At 36.9% G+C, this 27,114-nt stretch overlaps 1 protein-coding gene across 10 annotated transcripts in view; it reads left to right on the top strand.

The window, feature by feature from the left end:
- The window catches only part of NCKAP5 (NCK associated protein 5), a 1,117,154-nt gene that overhangs the window by 518,666 nt on the left and 571,374 nt on the right, over window positions 1–27,114 (top strand). The window contains exon 1 of one of the 10 annotated variants that reach the window (XM_070476300.1): window positions 21,772–21,981. The exons of the other annotated variants lie outside the window; for them this stretch is intronic. The gene's annotated coding sequence lies outside the window, so the exon portion shown is untranslated. Of the gene's footprint in view, window positions 1–21,771; window positions 21,982–27,114 lie in introns of those variants that run through there. 10 annotated transcript variants of the gene reach the window in all.

Below are 27,114 nucleotides of genomic sequence, written 5' to 3' on the forward strand. Positions count from 1 at the left end.
CTCTGCTTTTTAATATGCTGTCTAGATTGGTCATAGCTTTTCTTCCAAGGAGCATCTTTTAATTTCAAGGCTTCAGTCACCATCTGCAGTGGTTTTGGAGCCCAGCAAATAAAAGATCACTCTGGTTGCTCAAAAGACAACTTTGGAGAAGTTACCTGTGATTTATTACTCTTATTTAAATAATATTATTGAAAAATCACATTTATGTATTGATTGAAGTAGCCAATAAGTTATGGAGCACCAAACCCTTATCCTACCCAGCTCTTATTATAGGCACTGGGGAAGTATTGGTGGGAAAACAAGCAATCAGGCACATATCTGAGAGCATACGTTCTAGTGGTTGGAGAATAGCAGTTTGATGGAATTACTGATAGATGGTGGAAGCAGCTATGGAGAACCAAGATCAGGGTAGAGGAAAGTAGCATGCCAGAAGATCAGTACAAGTGTTTACTGTATCACTGAAAAGTTAGCATGTGAGCAACATTTGAGGAGGAAAAGGAGTGAACCATGATTGTATCTGCTGGGCGACAATGTTCCTAGTGGGGAGGTGAGCAAGTACAAAGGCCCAGGTTGCCTGAGGAACAGCATGCAGGAGCAGAGTGGCCAGAGGGCAGTGAGGGAGAGGCTGGTGGTAGGACAGGCATCAGAGAAGTGACGGAGGCACTCAGGTACATCCTGAGCGTTCCCAGAGATCCCCGGCCCATGCCCTGAGTGATGGGACCCACTGGCAGGCTTTGAGTGAGTGCCCTTATCCAATCTGACTTACTACTATTCATGTGATATTTCCCCCATTCCATAGTTTATCACGTCTCAATGCATTAGGACACCTAAGCCCTGGTTTTTATTAATGTTCTTTATTTTGCTTTTTCTCAGTGTTTCCCCCCTCTCCTTACCTAGTCAACCCCCTCTGAGTTTTTGACTTAATTATATGCTTCAGCTTTTCTGCTCCTAGGATGCATTTATTTCTGAAGTCCTGATCCTCTCAGTATCTGACAGCTCCTAAAACGAGGCAGTTCTATTAATCTTCTAAATTTAATTCTTACTGTTACGAGTCCAGAACTTTTGTCATGTCTATTGCAGAAATGAAGACAGTTCATTACAGCCAGATCACCTTACATTTTTAAGGAATAATACTTATAGTATTCTGTGTTTTATCACATGAAAGGAAGAATGTTATGAAAAAAGTTACATAAGTTGTATTTTCTAAAAATGTATAATCAAGACTGGTCATTATTTTAAAAATCATCAGTGAACCTCTAATAATCAAAGCAAACCTGTGAACTTGTTATAATGCAAAACATGCCCTTTTAAAAATTTGACTATGCAATAAATCTTTTTCTTTATGAGTTTTAAGGTAGTAACAAAGGCATCACTTCTGAGAGTTTGCTTTTGTTTTTTTAACACACTATTTCAGAATAATTTTAGACTTCCGTGATGCTGCACACTTACAGACCCTTCAGCCAGCTTTCTAGTGTTAATACTTATATGCCTATAGGATAATGATCAAAACTGAGACATTAACACTGACATGTTACTACTAAGTTCCAGATTCTATTGGAATTTTACCAGTTTTTCCAATAATGTCCCCTTTCTGATTTAGGATTCATTTCAAGGTATTGCATTGCATGTAAAAAGATTTCTTTCTGATGGCTGATTGACACATATGTGGAAATCAGAGGAATATGAATATGGGAATAAGGCAGGTGTGGATCCAAAATACAGTTCCACCAGTAGTTAGCTATGTAACTTGGACACATTTCTTTATGGGTTTTTAACAATTCTGTCTGTGCTTTTGTTCTGTTAACTCAGGTCTTTATTAGGCAAAGCTGTCTTTCAGCATATTAGATACTTCCTGTTTATTTCTTTGTTCTCTGCATATTGGATACTTCCTGTTTGTTTCTTTGTTCTTTATTAATTCTTCCATAAAATAACTATTGCCATTGTTTCCATACCTACCTTTCATTATTTTTTCACAAACTGCTATAAGGTCATGTTCCTCTTTATTCTGGGAAGTTGTGTTTCAGCCTTTGTTTCCTATCTCTTGTCTCAATTTACTGCCAGATCCATTCTGTCTGAAAGACTTTGATATCATCGTAAATGTTGTTATATGTAAGAAAGCTCTTTCCATTCCAAGAGCTTAAAAATATTCATCCCATTCTCTTATTGAATGTACATAGTTTTTATTCTTCTGTATGTAAATCTTTGCATATTCTAGGTGGAATTACATTGTTGTGAGGTAGGGATCAAAATGAGTATTTTTCCAAATTAATGGTTCAGTAAATGATGTTGGGAAATTAAGCAGTATCTAACTTTTGCTATCATACTTATTATTTTCCAAATCCAGTCTCTATCAATCTGCATCAATTACTGGACTGCTTATTTTTTCTATTAACCTTAGCCTAGTCTTCAGTTCAGTTGCTCAGATATGTCCGACTCTTTGTGACCCCATCGACTGCAGTATGCCAGGCCTCCTTGTCCATCACCAGCTCCCAGAGTTTACTCAAACTCATGTCCACTGAGTCGGTGATACCATCCAACCATCTCATCCTCTGTCATCCCCTTCTTCTCCCACCTTCAATCTTTCCCAGCATCAGGGTCTTTTCCAATGAGTCAGTTCTTTGCATCAGGTGGCCAAAGTATTGGAGTTTCAGCTTCAGTATCAGTACTTCCAGTGAATATTCAGGACTGATTTCCTTTAGGATGGACTGGTTGGATCTTCTCGCAGTCCATGGGACTCTCAAGAATCTTCTGCAACACCACAATTCAAAAGCATCAATTCTTTGGTGCTCAGCTTTCTTTGTAGTCCAACTCTCACATCCATACATGATTACTGGAAAAACCATAGCCTTGACTAGATGGACCTTACACTAGCCTAAATTGTTTTTTTTTTCTAAATTGTTTTAATTACTAGAAATTTGTAATCTAATATTTTATAGGCTGAGTTGTTTCTGATTAATTTTCTTCTGCAAGTTTATAAAAGATAATTTCATTTATTGAGTAACAATTAGGAGTCATGGGTTAAAAATATGTGTTTGGATTTTTAAAAAATAGCAAAATTGTATACATGCTTATGACTAAACAGCATCTTAAAGACTGTTTCAAAATGACATGAAAAAAGCTTAATATGTTCACTTTTCTACATTTACATTAAAAAGTTTTAAAAGAATATCACTTCTACCAATGAGTTTATTTTTTATTAATATCTGTAGACACTAATATTCTACCAAATATAATTTTTTAAATGCTTGGGTTAGTTTTGCAAAGTTATCAACACTGTATGGCTCCCTTTCATCCCATTGAGTAATTTCTAATTTGAGGAAAAGAAAAATACCAATTTTTGATTACTCATCTCAAGACACTAAGGAAACATTGTATCCCCATTTACCCTGTTGCTCATTGGTCTTTTTCTTTCATCTAGATGGATATTCAGACACTGACTGGGTGTCCATTGTGTACCATCAGCTGAATTTGAAACCATATCCCCTTGTTTTTTGCGTAATTAACATCTAAGGAATAACTATCAGTGATTAGGATATTTTCAGTCATCTCAGGAATTTGAGAAAAAAAGAAAGTTGGAGGAGATAGGGAGGTCAGAATCCTTGGCCCCTCTGTGGCATCCTTGCTGGAGGATGAGGCAAATTTAAGTCAGCAGAAACCTTCACCAGATCTTATTCATTCAGTGCCACAGTATGAGTCACTAGCTGTGGTGCTGATATTGGAGTTGGCTGAATTCACTGATACAAAAACACATAAAAGAAACTTCATGCCTGTGGATCCACAGTTTCTAGGGGGTCTTTGTTTATAGATATATAAAGGGATCTGCAAGGGTCTCTTTTTCAAATATCTACATGGTTTTTGAAAACTTTAGTCCCAGTCTTATTTTTAACTTGTCGATTCTCTGCCCTCTACAGTGCGTGAGTTTGCGTTGCCTCTTAGTTATTCACAGGAAGCAGAAATCAAGTGTTAAATAGCTGTCACTTAAACAAGAAGAGATCACTTCTTTTAAAAAAATTTTTTTTTCTTTTATATTGGAGTATAGCTGATTAACAATGTTGTGAAAGTTTCAGGTGGAGAGCAAAGGGACTCAGATGTGCATATACATGTATCCATCCCCCCCTCCCTCCGCCCAAATCTCCTCCCATCCAGGCTGCCACATAACATTGAGCAGGGAAGAGAGAATTTCTTTTAATTTAAGAGACATGTAAAAGTAGGAACATTGCACACAACCCAGGTGACGGAGCCTTGGTGAATGGCCAGCACTGTGACCAGTGTGTCTTGCATCTTTTCATGCCTGCCCAGCTGTATAGTCTGGCTTCTGATAGACAAGCGGGCAGCCAGGAGTTTGGAAACCCAGGTGGAAGTGTCCTGGAGCTGCAGTACTAAACATGTCCATTCCTGCTGCTGCATTTCTTGGGTCAGGTGTTTGGTTTTGGTAGAATTAGAAGACTGCTCTTCACGACAGTGGATAATACAACTGATTTTCTAACTGCTAGTAGTCAGATAGCAGTGGGCGTCCCTGATAGCTCAGACGCTAAAGAGTCCGCCTGCAAAGCAGGAGACCCAGGTTTGATTCCTGGGTCAGGATGATCTGCTGCAGAAGAGATAGACTACCACCCCAGTATTCTTGGGCTTCCCTGGCGGCTCAGCTGGTGAAGAATCTGCCTGCAATGCGGGAGACCTGGGTTTGATCCCTGGGTTGGGAAGATGCCCTGGAGAAGGGAAAGACTACCCACTCCAGTATTCTGGCCTGGGAATTCCATGGACTATATAGTCCATGGGGTCGCAAAGAGTCGGAAACAACTGAGCAACTTTCACTTCAGTAGTCAAACAAGAGGGCTTAGGATTATAGGGTGAATTAACTTTCCTGTGTTTCTTTCTTTTTTTTTAGACAAAACTGACATACATCATTGTATTAGTTTGAGGTATCCACTATAATGGTTCAATATATGAATTTACCGCTTTCCCCTGCTGTCTGAAAGTAGATAATTCCTGTGAAATCCCTGGTAAGCTGAATGGTGTAAAACTAGAAGCAGTTACCTTTTTCATAATAGTGAAAGTCCTCTATGAATTTCTTTTGGTTGGCAAAAACAGTATAAATATAGGTCTTTCATAAAAGTGAAGGCATGCAAAGTAAACTTTCAAAAAGTGGTTTCTACTTATATATTGCAGTATGATCACCTCAATAAGTCTAGTTAATATTCATCATTACACAGTTACAAATTGTTTTTCTTGTGATGAAAACTTTTAAGGTATACTCTCATAGCAAGTATAAAATACAGTACTATTAACTATAGTTGGCATGCAGTCTGTTACATCCTCAGGACTCATTCTAGAACTGGAGGTTTGTACCTTTTGGCCTCCTTTACCCATTTGCCTACCCCTTCCCATCACCTTGCTTCTATTTTTGTATCTATGAGATTTGCTTATTTGTTTTTTAGGATTCTACACATTTGTGTGGTATGTGTCTTTCTCTGTCTTATTTCACTTAGTATAATGCCCCAGGTCCATCCACATTGTTGTAAATGGCAGCATTTCCTTCTTTTTATGACCAAATAGTATTCCATTATATGTATTATATACCACATTCTCTTTACCCATTCATCCATCAAAGGACACTTAGGTTGTTTACATGCCTTGGTTATTGTAAATAATGTAGAAATGAGCATGGTGGTACACTTGTCTTTTAAAAATAGTGATTTTATTTCCTTTGGATAAATGCCCAGAAGTGGAATTCCTGGTTCATATGGCAGTTCTATTTTTAATTTTTTAAGAAAGCTTCACATTATTTTTCATAGAGGCTTTGCCAATTTACACCCATCAACAGTACACAAGCCCTCCCTTTTCTCCACATCCTAGCCAAAACTTGTTTCTTGTCTTTTCATTAATAGTCATTCTGACAGGCGTGAGATGATATCTTATTGTGATTTTGATTTGCATTTGCCTGGTCATTAGTTATGTTGAGTACCTCTTCATGTACCCATTTCCCATCTGTATGTCCTCTTTGGAAAAATGTCTATAGGCATACCTTGGAGATATTGCTGGTTTGGTTCTGGACCATTGCAATAAAGCAAATATCACAATAAAGTGAATGACATGAATTTTTGATTTCCCAGGGCATCTAAAAGTTATGTTTACACTGCACTGTAGTCTGTTAAAGTGTGCAATAGCATTATGTATAAAAAAATTACATGCCTTAATTAAAAATACATTATTACTAAAAATGTTTACCATAATTTGATAACACAGAATTTCCACAGACCTTCTGTTTGTAAAAATCACAAGCAAGAAGCACTATAAACTAAGCACATAAAACAAGACGTGCCTGTATTCAGATCCTCTGCCTGTTTCTGAATTGGATTGTTTGTTTTGCTACTGATACATATGACTTGTTTATGTATTTTCGATATTAACCCCTTAACATACATGACTGCAAATGTTTTCTTCCATTTAGTAGGTTGCCTTTAAATTCTGTTGATGGTTTCCTTTGCTGTGCAGAAGCTGTTTAGTTTGATATAGTCCCCTTTGTTTAATTTTGCCTTCATTATCTTTGCTTTCAGTGTCAAATCCAAAAAACTCATTGCCAAGACTGATCTTAAGACACTTACTGCCTGTGTTTTCTTCTAAGAGTTTTCTGGTTTCGGGTCAGTGTTCAAGTCTTTAATCCATTTTTGAGTTAATTTTTGTGGATACAGTAAAATAGTGGTCCAGTTTCACCTTTTTGCATATGGCTGTCCAGTTTCCCCAGCACCATTTATTGAAGAAACTGTTTTTTCCTCATTGTATATTCTTGACTCCTTCACCATAAATTGACCATACATGTGTGACTATATTTCTATGCTTTCTATTCTGTTCCATTGAACTATGTATCTGTTTTTATGGCAGTCCCATACCTTTTTGCTTACTATAGTTTTGTAATACAGTTTGAAATCAGGGAACACAATGTATACAGTTTTGTTCTTCTTTCTCAAGATTTCTTTGGCTATTCAGTTTAGTGTGTGTGTGGTTTCATATGTGTTTTAGGATTGTTCTATTTCTGTGAAAAATGCCATTGAAATTTTGATGGAAATTGCATTGAATGTGTAGATTGCTTTGGGTGGTAGGTACATTTAAAAACTGTCAATTCTTCCAAGCCATGAGCACAGAATATATTTCCATTTATTTGTGTCTTCAATTTCTTTCATCAGTGTCTTAGAGTTAAATTTGGTTAAATATGTTCCTAGCTATTTTATTGGTTAAATTTGTTCCTAGGTATTTTACTCTTTTTGATGAAATTATAAATTAGATTATTTTCTTAATTTATCTTCCGAATAGTTTGTTATTAGTATATAGAAATCAACTAATTTTGGAAAAACTTAGTTATAGTCTCATGGGAAGTTTTGACTTGTCTGTGTTAATATATTGATGTTAGCAGCAGTCATGGCAGTTGAGTTTAAAGTGTCTTGGACAATACATCATTCACAGTGTTTATCAGTGGCTGAAATATATCCATAATATATCTCTGGAAAAAGAACCAGGAAAAAGAACCTTTTTTTTTTTTCTTTTTCACAGCAGCAATTTAATAAGTTGAAAAATCAAGTAGACATGTCTTCCTAAGAGTATAGAATGGTAGGTGGCAAACTTAAGGACATGTTTCTGTATATGTGCTAAATTTTGGAAATAGGCCCTACATATTATTATGTTCATTTATCTATTCAACTTATCCAGCAGAGAATAAAATGAAGTACTTGCTTTCATAAAATTTATAATATAAAATACTTATTGCACAAATACATCAATGTCATACTTTTCATGATATTTGTTCACAGTTACACCAGAAATCAATAACATCCCTTCAAAACTGCTAATCTCTGAAAATTTTAGTAAAATATTTTAGAGTATTCACTTCAAATTTTTTTAAAGTGGAGTTGATTTACAATATTGTGTTAGTTTTAGGTATACAACAATGTGATTTAGTTATACATGTACACACACAAATATATATATACACAAATGTCTTTTCCACTTTTTAGAAAATAAATTATAAGAGAATTTAAAATATTTAAGCTGGATGAAAATGAAAACCCTCTATCTACACAAACTTAGGCAATATAATTAAATCAAAAGTTATGGTGAGATGTTTACCTTTAAAGGTACATAATAGGAAAAGATTTTAAATTAATCATTTAACTCAAGAAGTAATGAGGAATAATATATGTAAAGAGGAAGTAAATAATGAAGTAAAAAACAGAAGCCAGTGAAGTACAAAATGAAGAAATAGCAGAAAATTTTCAGCATCACTATCCAGATATGCATAGAAATTGTAAGATAATTGTACTTGTGATCACTGACTATTTAATATTAAGAATTATTGTGTGTATATGTACATATATATGTGTACATATATATATGTAAACTTGAACTTATGGTTCTGTGTTTCAAAAGAGTTCTTATGTTTAGAGATACACACGGAAGTATTTACCCTTAAAATGCTGTGATATCTGGGTTTACTTCAAAATAATACTGGAAGAGGGAAATAGTTGGAGTTTAGATAAATTAAAATTGGCCGTTTTTCAGAGAAAGACATATGCTGTATAATATCAGTTATACATGGTACCTAAAAAAATAAAACAAGCTGGTGAACAGAGTAGAAAGAGACTCACCACAACTGAGAACAAATTAGTGGTTACCAGTTGGGAGAGGGAAGGAAGGAGGGGCAAGAGAGGGGTAGAGGATTAAGAGATACAAACTACGTTGCATAAAGTAAGTAAGCTACAAGAGTATAATTACAGCAAAGGGAATATGTCCAATATTTTATAATAACTGTAAATAGAGTATAACTTTTGAATCACTATGTTGTACACTTGAAACACAGTATTTTAAGTCAACTCTACCTCAAAAGAATAAATTTTTCTAAAAAATTGGTCTTATAACTGTAGCAGTTTGAGCGTTGCTTCCCTGGGGGCTCAGACAGTTAAGAATCTGCCTGCAATGCGGAGGTGTGGGTTCAGTCCCTGGGCTGGAAAGATCCGCTGGAGGAGGGCACAGCACCCCACTCCGTATTCTTGCCTAGAAAACCCCCATGGACAGAGGAGCCTGGCAGGCTACAGTCCACACAGTCGCAAAGAGTCAGACATAACTGAGTGAGCAAGCACAGCACAGCACATGCTTTTACAGATGTTTAAAACTTCATGATAAAAGTTTTTAACCATGCCTACCCCCCAGAAGACTGGCAGGCTCTAATGATTTTACAGCTTCCCTGGTGACTCAGAGGTTAAAGCATCTGCCTGCGATGTGGGAGACCCAGGTTCGATCCCTGGGTTGGGAAGATCCCCTGGAGAAGGAAATGGCAACCCACTCCAGTATTCTCACTTGGAGAATCCCATGGACAGAGGCGCCTAGTAGGCTACAGTCCACAGGGTCGCAAAGAGTTGGACATGACTAAGCGACTTCACTTTCTTTTCTTTAATGATTTTACAGAGTTCAACCAAACCTGGAGTGAAAGAGATAATATTTTATACAGACTGATGTGAAAGAAGATGAAAAAATATCCCCAACTCACTGTTTACAAAAATAAAAGCTAAACTTTTCTGTTGAGAAGTTATATATTTACCAAAAAATTGCAAAGATAGTACAGAGATTTCCAATGTTTCATAGCCTGTTTCCCAATTATTAACCTCCTTTATTAATATGGTACATTTGTCACAGCTAAGGAACAATGTTGATTTGTTATTAGTAACTGAAGTCCATTCATTATTCCTATTTCCATAATTTTACCTAATGTCCTTGTTTCACAATCCTATCCAGGATTCATTTGACATTTACTCACCTTGCCTCCTTACACTCTTCTTGGCTATGGCAGATTCTCAGACTTCTCTTGGTTTTGCTGACCTTGACAGTTTTGAGGAGTCCTGGTTAGCTGCTTTGGGGGGTTTGTCTCAAGGAGATTTGCCTGCTGTTTTTCTTATCGTTAGCTGTGGATAGATTTGGAGGACGTATTTAAAACACAAGTTAAAAGTGCCATTTTTATCACATTGTATCAAGATTGCATATGATCTATATAACTTACCATTATTTTGGTGAACCTTTGTCATGTGGCTCAGATAACGTTTGTCAGGTTTGCACTGTAAAGTTTCTCTCTCAACCCCCCTTCTGTACTGTTCCCCTTGAAAGAAAATCACTCTTCATGGTCCATATTTATGGAGCGTGCTGTCGTATTCCTCCTCCCGAGGGTGGAGTATTTTTGTAATCCTTCCACATGGGAGATTTGTCTGTTTTTTGATGTTTATTTGCTCAATCATTTATATTACTATGAATGCATTGGTGTCTGCGTTTATACTTTGGGTTGTAAACTGACATAAACTACTTACTTTTATTGGTGTTTTGTTCACCTTTATCCATTAGCAGCCCTCCCAGTCGGTCCTCTTGTTGCTCTGACACACTCTCATCATTGGTTTTGTTTGTTTTCCTTTCTTTTCTTCGTGTGTGACCCCAAGGACTGCAGTCTACCAAGATCCTCTGTCTGTGGAATTTTCCAGGCAAAAATACTGGAGTGGGCTACTATTCACTCCTCCAAGGAATCTTCTGGACCCAGGGATTGAACCTGCATCTCTTGTGTCTCCTGCACTGGCAGATGGATTCTTTACCACTGCGCTTTCTTACTTTTTTGGTTTTACAAGGAGCTTCAGGCTCATATTGTATATTTCCTGCCACAGTCTTCAAATTAGCTATTTATCTAACGTGCACTTGTTTTATTTGAAGACAAGGGTGTTTGAAACCAAGATCTGGTTGCTAGATGTCAACTCACTTTTCTGAGGCTTATTTAAAATGGGGCTTATTCCAGAAATGCAGTGATTTCTTAACATTAGAAAATCAATTAAAATAATTAATCACAGCTATAGATTAAACACAGAGAACAAAGGCTTGACACGTACAAAATAAAACATTTGATAAAATTCAATGGCAATTCACAGTAATTTAAAAAATGTAGTCACCAAGAACAAAAGGATGTTTTCTTAAGTTGACAAAAGGTGCTCACAGACGATCTTCAGTGAAAATTGTACTTAAAGGTGAAAAACTGGAAGTGTTCTTTTTAAAATCCATAGCCAGACCAGGATTCCTCCAGTCAGCACGGCTATTTGTTTTTACACTTCTGGACCTAACTAACATATGAAATTAAGTGACATATGGGTTAGGAAGAAAGCACAAATTTATTATTTGTAAATAATTGTCTAAGTAGAAAATCCAGGAGATTCTTTACACACACTTTTAGAAGTTTACTGGATATAAAGTGAATATTACAAAAATTAATAGAAATCCTGCATTTCCATTGTTGTTTTTGTGTTTTTCAGTTGTATCTGACTGTTTGTGTCCCCATGGGCCTGCTAGGCTCCTCTGTCCTCCACTCTCTCCCAGAATTTTCTCAAATTCATGTCCATTGAGTCAGTGATGCCATCTAACCGTTTCACTCTCTGCTGCCCTCTTCTCCTTTTGTTTTCAATCTTTCCCAGCATCAGGGTCTTTTCCAATGAGTCAGCTCTTTGCATCAGGTGGCCAGAGTATTGGAACTTCAACTTCAGCATCAGTCCTTCCAGTGAATATTCAGGATTCTTTTCCTTTAGGATTGACTGGATTTGATCTAGGATTTGATCTATCCATTATCAACTCTTAAAGTAATTTTAAAGAACAGTATTTAAAATAGTTTTTTTTAAAGGGCATTTAGGAATAAATCTAAAAAGGAAGGAATATGTGAGATATTGATGGAGAAATAAAATATTTAAAAAGGGACAAAGGTTGGTGGAGAGATGTATCATAAATTCTTGGAGGGGAAGACTTAATGGTGTAAAGATACTAATTTACTCTAAAATGGTTTACACATTACATGTAATTCCAGTCAGAATCCCAGAAAGATTTTCACAGAATACAAAAAGCTGTTGTTGTTCATTCTCTTAAGTCATGTCTGACTCTTTGCGACCCCGTGGACTGCAGCACACCAGGCTCCTCTGTCCTTCACCATCTCTGAGTTTGCCCAGATTCACACCCCTTGAGTCGGTGATGCTATCTAACCATCTCATCCAAAAATCAGAGAAAAAGCTAATCTAATATTAATATTAAAAATGTAGGTTTACATCTATCTAACCATCTCATCCAAAAATCAGAGAAAAAGCTAATCTAATATTAATATTAAAAATGTAGGTTTACATATAGATGATATGATTTTATAGAAAGATAATAGGAGATGCTGTATCCTCCCACACATGAAGATTTATTCTAAAGCTTAAGCAGTTACATCTGTGTAATGTTGGGCAAAAATACCCAAATAAACCAGAAGAACAGAACAGAGGGCCTTGAATAGACCCACATGGATATATAGGAATATATAATGGAAGTGGAATTACAATTCAATGAGGAAAGAATGGACAATTTAAAAAGACCACTGTGACAATTTATAAAGTAAACTACACAGTTTTATTGCTACCAAGTACAATGCACAAAAGTAAATTTTGAATGAGTCCAAATCTTAAAGCAAGGTTTTTAAAATTTTTGGAAATAAATATAAGGAAATATCTTTATAGTATTGAAGTAAGAGGACAATTTTTTTTAAATGAAGATAATCTGTACAAGGAATAAAGAGAAAGATTAATAAATTCTTAATACATTAGGAGTAAAAATATTTGTTTAAAAAAAAGAAAAAGATTACTAGCCAAGTAGAAGAGTGAGCTCCTAGCTGATATAAGAGATTTGCAAAATGAATCAATATGAAAGTGCCATCCATAAACATTTATAGTTTTCTTGTTCAGAAAAATGCATGTATAGGCTAAAACATCACATAGCATCTTATGCCCATCTATTTTGGAAAAATTTTAGGAGTCTGAAAATGCCCACAGGCAAGCATATGTGGAAACTGGAACTCTATTGTTGGTAGGAGTATAACTGATGTAAACATTTAGGAAACTCATTTTGTGTTACCTAAAAAGATGAATATACAACACAGCCTGCTGCTGCTACTGCTGCTGTTGCCAAGTCACTTCGATCGTGTCTGACCCTGTGCGACCCCATAGACGGCAGCCCACCAGGCTCCCCCGTCCCTGGGATTCTCCAGGCAAGAACACTGGAGTGGGTTGCCATTTCCTCCTCCAATGCATGAAAGTGAAAAGTGAAAGTGAAGTCGCTCAGTTGTGTCTGACTGTTAGTGACCCCATGGACTGCAGCCCACCAGGCTCCTCTGTCCATGGGATTTTCCAGGCAAGAGGACTGGAGTGGGATGCCATTGTCTTCTCTGACAACACAGCCTTCAGTCTAGCAATGCTACTTCTGTGCTTTGAACCTAGAGAAACTCTAACATATATGCAAAGGGATTCATATAAAGTGATGCATTTTTTTTTTCTGATGACAAAAAAGTCAAAATGACCTAAAAGTCCCACAGTAGGAGATTAAGTGAACCAGCTGATTTTGTTAAAAAGCAAATTAATCTGTAACAATTAAAATGAACTATATCTGCATGTGTCAACATGGACCAGTCTCAAAAACATTACATTGATTATTGATATGCAAGTAGAAGAAATCTAATAAATGTAGGAACGACACACACTGAGTTGAGCATAATGAATACTTCTGGGGAGGGGGAATGTCTTAATTATGTCCACCCATTTAATTTTTCCAATGAAGCAAGTATCTTAAAATGTTTAAAATTTTTGGGTAAAGCCAAGTGACATCTTGTATTTCTGAAATATTTTCTGAATTTTTAAAATATTTTACCATTAACAATATTAAGTAAATGTAAAAAAATGTTGAAATTAAAAAAGAAATATAGAGATAGGGGAGTAAGAGATACCAAACTGCTAAGTGTAAAACAAGCTGCAAGGATATATTGTACAAGATAGGGAATATAGCCAGTATTTTATAATAGCTAATAAATAAAGTATAACCTTTAAAATTGTGAATAATTATATTGTACACCTGTCACTTATTTACTATTGTATAGCAGCTGTACTTCAGTAATAAAATAAAGTTAGTTATGTGAGGTGATGAATGGGTTCATTATCTTGATCTCATAAAATGTATACATGAATCAAATGTATGTATTTAATCTCTCAGTCGTGTCCAACTCTTTATGACCCCATTGACTGTAGCCCATCTGGCTCCTCCATCCATGGGGACTTTCCAGGCAAGAATACCAGAGTGGGTTGCCATGCATTCTTCCAGGGGATCTTCCAGGAGATTTTCCCAACCCAGGGATTGAACCCAGGTCTCCCACATTGCAGGTGGATTCTTTACCAGCTGAACTACCAGGGAAGCCCATATCAAATGTATATGTATGACAAATCATCACATTGTACAGATTAAACAGATATTGATTGTTCCTCAGTGGAGTTTAGAATTACAAAAATAAAAATAAATTAAAAAATAAAGCTGTAATAACCATCAGCAGAGAAGATAGGAGAAATCAGAGGAAAATATTAGATTTCTCAGAGGAAATTGTTAGAAAATATATGTTGTTTTTATGATCAGGGCATAGCTAGTCATGTCTCTGTATGACACCCCGCATGTCTCATGCAGGGCCGTAAACTGTGAAGGTAAATGATGGAGAAGAGATAGCTAAAAGCTGTTACTTCTGTTGAGCAAAAGGTTGAATAAACTGAATTAATAAATTAAACACACCTTTTAGCAGCAGACATGATAGAAAGACATAAACTAGAAATAGTCACAGGTGTCTTTTGAGTAATGCTGGATGTGAGAGTTGGACTATAAAGAAAGCTGAGCACTGAAAAATTGATGCTTTTGAACTGTGGTGTTGGAGAAGACTCTTGAGAGTCCTTTGGACTGCAAGGAGATCCAACCAGTCCATCCTAAAGGAGATCAGTCCTGAGTGTTCATTGCAAGGACTGATGCTGAAGCTGAAACTCCAATACTTTGGCCACCTGATGTGAAGAGCTAGCTCATTTGAGAAGACCTCGATGCTGGGGAAGATTGAAGGCAGGAGGAGAAGGGGATGACAGAGGATGAGATGGCTGGATGGCATCACCAACTCAGTGGGCATGAGTAAACTCCGGGAGTTGATGATGGACAGGGAGGCCTGGTGTGCTACAGTCAGTTAAGTCAGACATGACTGAACAACTGAACTGAACTGATAGATTACATATTTGTTGTTTAGTTGCTAAGTCATATCATACTCTTTGTGACTCCATGGGCTGAAGCCCACCAAACTCCTCTGTCCATGGGATTTCTGAAGCAAGAATTCTAGAATGGGTTGCCATTTCCTTCTCCAGTAGATTATATAGCTACATTTTAAAAGTTGGATCAGTCTAGAGCCTCTAAGATTTTCCTAGAACTCTTTCAAGTAGAAATAGTGTTCCCTGAAGAGGGTATATTCTTACTCATCTGTTGACCTCTTGCTAACCAGGTCTAGCCCACAGAAGAATTAGGTGAAAATTTCCATTTTCCTTTTATTGCAAGTTTGATGCTGGAGATAGAGACAGTATTCTACCAGGAAGCTTGTGAACTATCTGAGTGTGTTCCATTTTCAAATAAGGCAGGGCTTTTAGAAGACTGCGTACTTACATGCAGAGTCCCATTGCCTCTGTGCTCTGTATTTGAAAAGGGTACAGGAAGGTATAGGACACCATGAAGCATGGCACTCCCCCTTCTTGCACTTAAAAAATTTGAAGTAAAATTCACATATAGTAAGATGCACGTATCATACGTCTCCAATTTGATACACTTATGTAGATGTATTCTCCTGTAAAAGCAATACTCCATATAGGAATATTGAAATATAGAGTATTTTTGAGAAGGTTCCTTCTTAACCTTCCTCCATCACCCGCCCCCCACGTTCTGCAGAAACAACCATTGATACACCTCAGATACTCCATGTATTATTTGTCTGTTCCTGAATTTTATATGCATTCTTTCATACAGTATGTATTCTTTTGTGTCTGACTTCTTTCCTTCAATGTAATGTTTCTGAGATTCTTCATATATTGTGTTTTCAGTTTTTTCAGGTTTTCCTTGTTATTTTCTTCAGCTGTTGAATAGTATTTCATTGTATGAAATGTACTTTGTTTATCCAGTTTCCTTTTGACATATATATGGTTTATTTTCACTTGGTCTATTACAAATAAGGCAGCTATAAAGTTCTTATATAGTTCTTCTTGTGGACCTGTCAGCCCATTACCAGATACATGATTTCAAATGCTTCCTCCAATTCTGCTAGGTTCTTTCACTTCCTTTGTGCACAGTGCCCTTTAAAACGCAAAGTTATTTTGTTTTGAAGAACTCTAATTTATTTCCTTTTTCTCTTTTATCACCTTTGGTGTCTTATCTAAGAGATCTTGCCTGACCCAAGGCCATGAAGATTTTCTTCTAAGAGTTTTATTGTAGTTCTAGCTCTTACATTTATGTCTGTGTCCCACTTTGAGGTTTTTTTGGTTTGTGTTGTTTGAGGAAGGGGTCCAGCTTAATTCATTTGTGCTTGGCTATCCTGCTGTCATAGCATCATTTGTTGAAAAGGCTATTCTATCTCACATTGAATTGTCTTGCACTGTTGTTGAAAATCATTAGAGGTGAATGTGGAGGTTTGCTTTTGCACTTCCATTTCTTTATATATATATATATATTTTAAATAATATCTTTATTGACATATAATTCATATACCATGAAATTCACCCTTTTAAAGTGTACAACTCAGTGTTTTAGAGTGTCCAAACATCATCCCTATCTGAATTTTGTTTAAAAAAAATTATTGGGATATAATTGATTTATAGTGTTTGTTAGTTTCAGGTTTTATCCCCCAAAGAAACCCGATACCAGTTGGCATGGACTTTCAGTGCTGTTACGCTGATCTATATGTCTATCTTCTGCCAGAACAATGCTGTCTGAATTACTGGAGTAGTCAAGTAACACAAGAGCTATGGTGTAGTATAAATTTTGAAATTGGGAATTGTGCATCCTCCTACCTCATTCTTCTTTTTCAAGATTGCTTGATTAGTTTAGACCTTTTGCATTTTGATATGAATTTTAGGATCAATTTGTTAATTTTTTGCAAAAAAAAAATCAATTGGGATTTTAAAAGGGCTTATATTGAATTTTTCAGGTTAGTTTGCTGGTTATGAACTTCTTATGAATGAGTCTAGGGTATGTACTCTTACCATGTCTAGATTCTTTCAGGATATGTTTTTGAGAGTCATTCATGTCTTTGTATGTATAAATGGTTCATTCCTTTACATTAGTGAGTAGTAGTTCATTTTGTAAATACATCCATTTTGTTTATCCTCCTGTTGTATACTTTTGGATAGTTTCTAGTTTTTAGCTATTATGAAGAAGCTACTCTATACATTCATGTGCAATTCATTATTATGGGCATATGCTTTTATTTGTCTTGAGTAAATATATAGAAGTGGAATTGTTGTACTTTATGATGCTGCTGCTGCTGCTGCTGCTAAGTCACGTCAGTCGTGTCCGACTCTGTGTGACCCCATAGACGGCAGCCCAATAGGCTTCTCTGTCCCCGGGATTCTCCAGGCAAGAACACTGGAGTGGGTTGCCATTTCCTTCTCCAATGCATGAAAGTGAAAAGTGAAAGTGAAGTCGCTCAGTCGTGTCCGACTCTCCACGACCCCATGGACTGCAGCCTACCAGGCTCCTCCGTCCCTGGGATTCTCCAGGCAAGAGTACTGGAGCGGGTTGCCATTGCATTCTCCGCGTACCTTATGATAGATGCATATATGTTTAATTTTGTAAAAAATTGCCACTGTGCTTTTCAAAGTAGTTGTTCTATTTTGTATTTCTACCCAGTGATATTTGAGAGTTTTGGTCCACTGACATCCTTGCCAAGATTTGAAATTGTTAGTCTTTTGAATTTTAGCTCTTGTAATGAATATGTGGTGGTATCTCATTGTTTTTTTTAACTGAAGTACACTTGATTTACAATATTATATTTCAGGTATACAACATAGTGATTCAATATTTTTGGTTTATATTCCATTTAAAGTTGCTGTAAAATAATGGCCATATTTCTCTGTGATGTACAATATATCCTTGTTGCTTATTTATTTTATAGTAATGCATAGTAGCTTATCTCTCTTAATCTCGTACCCATATCTTGCCCCTCCCTCATCCCTTCTCCCCACTAGTAACCACTAGTTGGTTCTCTATATCTGTCAGTCTGTTTCTGTTTTGTTATTACTTTTGTTTGGTTTTAGATTCCACATATAAGTGATATCATACAGAATTTATCTTTTTCTGATTTGTTTTACTAAGCATAATACTCCCTAGGTCCATTCACGTTGTTGCAAATTGAAGAATTTCTTTATTCTTTATGGCTTAGTAATATTCCATTGTGTATATACACCACCTATTCTTTATCCATTCATCCATCACTGGGCACTTCAGTTGTTTCCAAATTTGGCTATTGTCAATAATGCTGCTGTAAATATTGAAGTGCTTGTATCTTTTTTAATTAATATTTTCATTTTCTTTGGGTATATACCCAGGAGTGGAATGGCTAGATCATATGGTAGTTCTACTTTTAGTTTTTTGAGGAACCTCTGAACTGTTTTCCAAAGTGATTGCACCAGTTTATATTTCCATCAACAGTGTACAGTGGCTTCCTAAAGGATGAAGTAAATTGTCGCTGTTTGCAGATGACATAGTACTATATATAGAAAACCCTTAAGTCTCCACCAAAAAACTGTTAGAACAAATAAATGAATTCAATAAAGCTGAAGGATACAAAATTAATATAATGCAATCTATTGGTTTTCTTTACATCAGGAAGCTATCAGAAAGAGAAAACAAGAAAGCAGTTCAGTTTAAAAATAAAATAACTAGGAATAAATTTAACCAAAGAGGTGAAAAATTCATTATGATTTTATCTGCATTTCCTTGATGATGAAAGAAATGGAGAACTTTTCATCTACCCTATTGTTCATTTTATGTCTGTTAAATTCTTTTGTCTAATTGAGAGAAGTAGCTAGTTTTCTTATTGAGTTGCATTATATATTTTGAATACAGGTGTCTTGTCAAAGTATGTATTACAGATTTTCCATTGTTGGTTTGCCTGATCATTTTGAATAATGTTGTCTTTTGATAAGCAGAGACATTTTAATATTGATGACATTGTGTTTATTTTTTCACAATTAGTGCTTTCTGCGTTCTGAAAGTCTCAGCCTACCCTATATCGACAGAAATACTACTTTCTCCAGAGCTTTCCTTTTTATGCTTAGATCCATGATGCACTGACCCTTAATTCTTTTCTGTGGTGTGAGTTAGGTGTTAAGATTTGTTTTTAAAAGTATAGATATCTACATATTTTGTTATCATTTTTTTAAATGACTTTACTTCCTTTATTGAATTGCTTTGTTGCCTTTGCTGGATGTCATTTGACTCTATATGTACAGATTTATTCCTGAATTCACTTTGGTTGTTCGTATACATTTCTCTGTCCTTTGCAAATACTGTATTGCCTGAATATGGTGAATCTTTTGTAAGTTTTAAAATAGTACAGTGCAACTCTTTCAACTTTGTTTTCCCGCTACTGCGCGGGGCTAGGGAAGGAGAGAAAGGGAAATAGAAAACAACTAAATACTTCCCCTCCTGCCCCGTACACTCTCTTATCCTATGGACTCCCTTTCCTGTTCCTTAGGCCAGAAAGAGAGCTGTTCCTGGAGCCTTTCTGTCCACACCTGCTGTGTACTTCTGAGTCTTGGGGCTGTCACTGAGTCCGGCCCAAGTGGTATCAGAGGGGAAAACTAGTAAACTCACTACGTTCAGTAAGACATCTAATCTCCTTCTCCAATATGCCTGTTACCTTCACTTTTCAGAGTCCTCTGGTAATAGTTCTGTGCACCCAGGATTTATATTTGCATCAAGTGAGAGAGATTGCTGGAGTGTGCTTGCTCCATCTTAGCTGGAAGCAGAGCCAAGGGATTTTTAGGTCAGCATTCATACCTTCCCTTCATCTTGGCTTCGACCTGAGCCCTTCAAAGGCCTTGGAGATCGCCTTTGCTTTATTCCAACTGCCAGTATTTGAAGGCATGGCTGACCTCAGATGTCTTGGCCTGCAGTCCAGCTCGTAGCATTTTGAGTCACTGGGAAGAGATCTTTGCCTCCTTGTCCTACTCTTAGCTTTTCCACGCCTTCCGTGTTATCCTCTCCTCTTCTTCCCTGCCCTTAGCCTTAGAGGGCTGTTGTGTATTCAGCGAGGGTTTGGAGTGCCTCTGCGCATCTTGGTCCTCCTGCTTTTAGTTACAGTTAGGAAGCCCTGTGCACACCCTCCTGAGTGTAACTCTTCCCCTCAGCTGTCTGTGGTCCTTCTGCAGCAGCTCGCTGTCCCTGTCTAGTCCTTGCTGACAGCCAAGACTGTATCAAGGGCTTTCTGTGCTGTGCCCTTATCTTTAGTGTTTCCTGCGGCTCACATAATTCAGGGGAGTTCTCTCTCAACTCTCTGCGTCTGACCCAGTACTTATAGGTGGTGATTCAGTGAAGGGTCACGACAAGAAGTTGACAGTGTATGTCAATCCGTAGGGGCTTCTAGGGTTTCTGAACAAGCACACCAGCATACTCAACCTTTAAAATTTTGTAAAAAGTTTATCTGGTTTCTCCTAATTCCTATCAGTGGCAGACTTCTCCTCCGTCATTGTCCAGGGTAAAAGCAGTCATGGGTCTCTTCATTACTTGGAGTGGGAGCTCATCAGTTTCTGGGTTTTAGTTCATTTATGTTTCTTAATATCTTTAGTTCCCCAATGGGGTTGAAAATTTATAAGCTTGATTTCTATGATTCAGGAAGCTCAGTGAACCTCAACAAGACAATTTCAAAGATATTTATGCCCAGGTACATCAGGTTCATTTTCATTATGGTAGAAACAATATTATCTTGTGATTTTCTATATCCTAAGCTAAGTTTGACATTTTAAAAATTGTTTTCTGGTACCATTTGTTGAACATCCTTTCTGTATTGAACTGTCTTATAAAGTTATTAAAAAAATTCTATGTTTTTTGAATTATCTTTAAAATGTAACGTCAAAACTTCTGATTTTCATGATACTTCAAGGCGCTGATAAAGATGCCATGATGAGGTCCCCTTTCAACTGTAGTTATCTTGAGTTTCAGTGCTGGTTAATTCTCACTGTCACTTTAACCAACTTTCAGTGATCCAAAATAAGGAAAATATTCTCTTGAGTATCTTATGGGGAATTTTCATCCAAATGCTTTTTCTAGTAATTGATAGTGATTTAAATAGAAACAGCAACCCTTATAGAAGCTCTTAACCTCACTGTGTTCTGATTTTGTACTCATCTGATCATTCATGTCATCCTGGCGTACAACTCTACACAGAGAAATCTTGAGGATTTAGATGAGTAGCTTCTTATGCTTAGCCACCGCTTCTAAAATTAGCATTCAGCTCTTAGCAACTGGAGTGTGTAGTGTGAAAAGTAAGGGTTCAAATAAACTTAAAAACTCAACAACTTATACCCCTCTACTAGTGATTCAGTAGTAGTATAATATATATAATTATATTAAATTATATAATTTAATATATATTTAATTCTACATATAATTATATTAAAAGCCCCGAGGAGTCTTGCCAAATAGTGTCTAATTTTGCTTCCCAGGTGCTGTAAGTGGTAAAGAATCCACCTGATAATGCAGGAGACTCAAGAAATAGCTTTGATCCCTGGGTCCTCAGGAAGATTCCCCTGGAGGAGGGCCAGGCAACCCACTGCAGTATTTCTTGCCTGGAAAATTCCATGGGTAGAGGAACCTGGTGGGCTACAGTCCATGAGGTCACAAAGAGTCAGACACAACTGAGCATGCACACGCTAGGCCAATGCTACACTAAATGGAGTTAGAATATATTTTTTCAAATATCCCTTTGTTAACAGTTGTCTAGTAGTTGTCTATACTCAAGTGATTTCTTTTATCTAGCAAGAGAAGCGACTTAGCAACAGCAGCAGCAGCAAGAGAATTCTCTCTTCATCAGTATCTGAGTCTGAAGATGTCAGGGATGTGAGTGCATTCTTTTTTTTTTTTTAATTCACTTCACATTAGAAGCACCAACATTTATATAAATATATTTTAGTAATATATTTGCTAATGATTGTAAAAATGAGCACGATTCAAGATGCAGAGAATGAGAAATCATAGGTGTATAATTCTCCGAAATAGGGAACACAGGAGGATAGGTAATACTTAGTGACACAATAGGAAAGTTAACCTGGTAGTCCTGGAAATGGTGATCTTAACATTGGTGTCCTTGGCAAGACACCTGTACTTGCTGGTTTCTCAGGAAAGGTGAGGGTGGTGTGTGCATATCCTATATGTAATACAAAATAAGAGGTCAGGAAGCCAGAGACTGACTTGTAGGTCTATGATGCTAAATAATTACCCATACATTATGTGCGGATAAGATGCATTTCAAAGTCTTTGTCTGGAGGAAGATGTTTGCTTAGTTATTGGATAAACTTTTTATTCCATATGTTTGCTGAGCAAGCACACTGTTAGTGGATAATATATAAACTAAGGTACCTTGACTTAAATGACTGATCAATTTCAGGTACAGAATCAGTTCAGTTCAGTCGTGTCCAACTCTTTGCGACCCCATGGACTGCAGCATACCAGGCTTCCCTGTCTAGTACAGAATAGTCACTTTCACACCCTTCTCAGAGACAGTGTTTCTTCTAGCTCTCATGAGTTTAAAAAAACAAGAGCCTTGAAAGTTGACTTTTTAAAGCTTAGTATATATAATAAATATATGTATTATATGTAATGTATTACACTTAAAAGCAATGAATTTAGTATCAGGTTCCCTTTATCAATTGTAACCCAGCCATCAATCCACTTTGTAACTAGGAAATTTTCAGTATGCTTAGTTTTCTACTAAAATATAACTGCATTTTGTGGAAACTTGTCTTTTTAAATGTAATTTAGAATTAAATCAGACATTTGCTTTTTACAATCAGAAGATAAAATACCATGTGACTCAGAGGCTATAAGTAACTGATTAGCTTTTATGTATTTACTTCTCTTTACAAATTTAATCAAACCTTAGTTGGTATTCACAAAAACACACACTGATTTCAGGACATTTGAAAAGAAGCAAAAGTATCTCCATACAGAAATGAATGATTTCTGTTTAACCTTTTTTTATATCTGGAGAACTGTACATTCATATGAAGTTGTATTAAAATAATACAGATTCCAGTGTGCTTTTTACCCAGATGCCCCCAATGATATCATCTTGTAAATAAATGGTATAAATCACAGTATCAATTGACACTTATACAGTCAAGACACAGAACATTTCTTTCACTGTATGGATCCCTCATACAGTCGTTTTATGGCCACATCCATTTCCTTCTTTTTCCTACCTGCTCTTTAACCCCTGACAACCACCAATATGTTCTCCATTTTTTTAGTGTTGTCTTTTCAAGACTAATCAAGACTTTCCTGGAGGTCCAGTGGTTAAGGCTCTGCACCTCCACTGAAGGGGGCATCAGTTCAGTCCCTGGTCAGGGAACTAAGATCCTACATACTGCTGGAAGCCTTGTGGCTTAGCCAAAAAGAAAAAAAAAAAAAAAGAGTGTTCTGGAATATAATGGAATCATACAATATGTGACCTTTTGAGATTGGTCCTTTTCACTCAGAATAGTTCTCTGGAGACTCATCCAGGTAGCTGTGTGTATCAGGAGTTAATTCCTTTTTATTGCTAAATAGTATTCCATGGTCTGGATGCATCACAGTTTGTTTAATCATTCACCTGTTGAATGACATCTGGTTTGTTTCCAGTTTTAAGCTGTTATAAGTAAATCTGCTGTAAACTTTCAGTTTTGTGTGTAAACATGTTTTCATTTCTCTGGGATCAATTCCCAGGAATTGCAATATGCAATTATATGATTTTGATTTATTGATGATTTTTTATCTCTTTGAATAGCTTTTCTAGTCATTCCTCTGATTATTGCAATGTAAACATAACTTATTAGTCTACTGATGTTGTCATGTTACCTAGTGAAATGCAGAAATCTTACATTCCTTTAAATCCCTTTACTGTTCCCCATTTAAATATAAATGCCTTAAAACTTTCCTCTACAAACATTTAAAACCATATTATCCTTTTCTATTGTTTCTTTTTGTATTATTTCTTTTCCTTTTGGAAAATTTTAGATATTCTTTTAGGGTAGGTCTACTATCAACAAATTATCTTCACTTTTCTTTCAACTGAGAATGTCTTAATTCCCCTTTCATTTCTGAGGGATGTTTTAACTGAACAGAGGGAATTCTGGGTTGACAGAATTCTGGGCTGAAAGAAATTCCAACATTTTCTGAAAAATACTGGGCTGTTTACTTCTGGCTGCCATAGCTTTAGATGAGAAATCTGTTCTAATTATAATCTTTGTCTTTCATTTTCAGAAATTCGACTATAATGTGTCTTGAGGTGGATTTCTTTAGGCTTATATGTATGGAATTTACTCAGTTTCTTAAATTTGTATGTTTTGCGTCAGATTTGAGAAATTTTACACATTATTATTATTTTTTGTAGGGCTTTGTCAGTCCTACCCTCTTTATCTTCTCTTTCCAGAACTCTGGGAACAAAAAAGATAGGCCTTGTGTTAGTGTGCACACATCCTTGGGGTTCTGTTGAATACTTTGCTTCAGTCTCCTTTCTCCCTGTTTCATATTGTGTATTTCCTGTTGTTGAATTCTTTCCTCTGGTCTCCCTGCTGCAGCTGAGCCCGTTCATTGACTTCTTCATGTTGGCTATTGAATTTTTCAGTTCTAACATTTCCGTTTGGTTCTTGTTGATATCTTTTATTTCTTTGCTCAGACTTTTCTATTTCTTTACCAAAGGCAAATAACCTAATTCTAGTTTTCATTTGTTTCAAACATGTTTATGGCTGCTCATTTACACATGTGTTTTTTGGCCATTTTAAGGTCTTTGTCAGATAGTTCTAATAGCTCTGTCTTCTTGAGGTTGGCATCTTTTGAGTGTCTTTTTTTTATGTTTCAGATTTTGATTATTTTTTAAATTAATTTAATTGGAGGCTAATTACTTTACAGTATTGTAGTGGTTTTTTGAGATTTTGATTATTTTTAAGAGTGATTTTTGCAGTGACATCTGGACCTTTGTGTTATGTTATGAGACTCTGCACCTTATTGGAACCTCTGCTTTGTCTGGTTTTCATTGGCACTGCCCGTCAGAAGAAGGGAGAGGCACCTTGTTACTGCGAGGTTAGTGAGGAAGTTCGTCAGCCTCCATTGACACCCAAGGGAGTGCTTCTCAATGCTGCTGAACAGGGATGGGAGTTCCAGTTTCCTCCTTGGCCCCTACCAATATCCTTTCTGGATGAGGGAGGGGTAGGAGTGTCTGTTACTGTTTGCACATGATCTTCTCTGGCAGTAGGGGTGGGTGTTCCGCCTCCTTACTACTCAGTGATGGTAAATACTTTGAGCACCTGATGTGAAGAGCCGACTCATTAGAAAAGACCCTGATGCTGGGAAAGGCAGGAGGAGAAGCGGATGACAGAGGACGAGATAGTCGGATGGCATCACTGACTCAATGGACATGAGTTTGAGCAAGCTCCGGAAGATGGTGAAGGACAGGGAAGCCTGGCGTGCTGCAGTCCATGGGGCCACAAAGAGTCAGACATGACTGAGCGACTGAACGACAGTAAATGATAAATGTGTCATCTCTCCACTAGGCCCCCACTGATACCACTGTAGTGGGACATGGGGTAGGGGTGAGGATCTCATTACTGCTTGACAGAGGTGGAAGTCTAGGCTGACTTGCCAGGGGGTCTCCACTTACATGATGAGAGTCGTGACCACATGATGAGGATGCGAGTCCTCATTTCCAGTGGCTGCCTCTCACTTCCCCACGGGTGTGCTGAGGTGTTTCGTTACAGCTTCACATGTATGGGATCTAGACCTGAAAATACCAGAGATAGAAGTGGAGACTTGAACACAAACCTCTCTTTCACAAACTTGCCATGTGAAAACAGCTCAGGGTTAAAGTGCTACCTGGGGGAGGGAAATATGGGATGGAAAGATGAGTTGTTCTTTTTGTTTTGTTCTAAATGATTGGCACCATGTGTGTTTGCATTCTGAGAACATCTGAGTGGTTGAAGAGGATAAAGCAAGGCTAAGGAGGCTGCGCGGAGATGGCTGGGCTTGCATTCCCACTTCCTCTCTCTCTCATTTTTCCTCACAGTGTAGAGGTGGGCAGAGGGGCCCAGAGAATGCCTAAACTCCTGCTCTTGGGCTCACAGTGTTCCTTCTTTCTCTTTGCTCTTTTCTGTACTTGTCAGTGAACTCTGGAGGGTCTGAATCGCTGCTGCCTAACCAAATACTGTGAACATGGATATGTGGAAAACATGGACTGCGTGCATGCTTTTTGTATATGTGTAGGGGAAAAAACCCTGTGTCACCAAAATCCGTTGTGTTGACTCCACTCTTTCCAGACTTAAATCTTCTGCAACCTGGGTTATTTAGCTTAAACCCACAGTATTTTTTGAGATGTTATATTTATAGTGGGACTTTTGGCTTTCATATCTGAAAAATACTGATTTCCCACCATTTTGGAGGAGTAGAGAGTTGATGTGATAATAAAGTTTCAGCTCAAAGAGGAATACACTATAGGATATTATTTATATAGATTTAAATATACTTGCTTCTAGCATGGGTTTCAGATGCTTGTGGCTGGGGAAGGAGAAGTGGGGTCTAAACAGGCTGGGGAACAAAGAAATTACTACAAAAAGAAAGAGACTGTAAATCCATATTGAAATTAGTTTTTAAAATAGATCTTAAAAACACAGTCTGTTTTCCCATATATATATATATACACACACACACACACACACTCATATTTTTCATATAGATGTAGGGATTACTGTGCCAAGTGAAATATAAAATCATTTAAAAGTGAATTCATGGTTGCTTTCTTTCATCAGGTATTTTCTAATCAAGTGACACAAAAGAAACAAAACTATCACTTGGAAGTGTATGAGGTTGGGAATCATTGGCACACACTTGATTCAAAAATACAAATCTCATGTTTAAGGAACAGAATATGAGTAACATTCTATCCAAAGGCCAGAACGGAAGTGTAAACCTTAAAGCAAGAATATTTAATAGAGGGTACCAGCA

The sequence above is a fragment of the Odocoileus virginianus genome, chromosome 13, assembly GCF_023699985.2.
Source record: "Odocoileus virginianus isolate 20LAN1187 ecotype Illinois chromosome 13, Ovbor_1.2, whole genome shotgun sequence".
Lineage (NCBI taxonomy): Eukaryota > Metazoa > Chordata > Mammalia > Artiodactyla > Cervidae > Odocoileus > Odocoileus virginianus.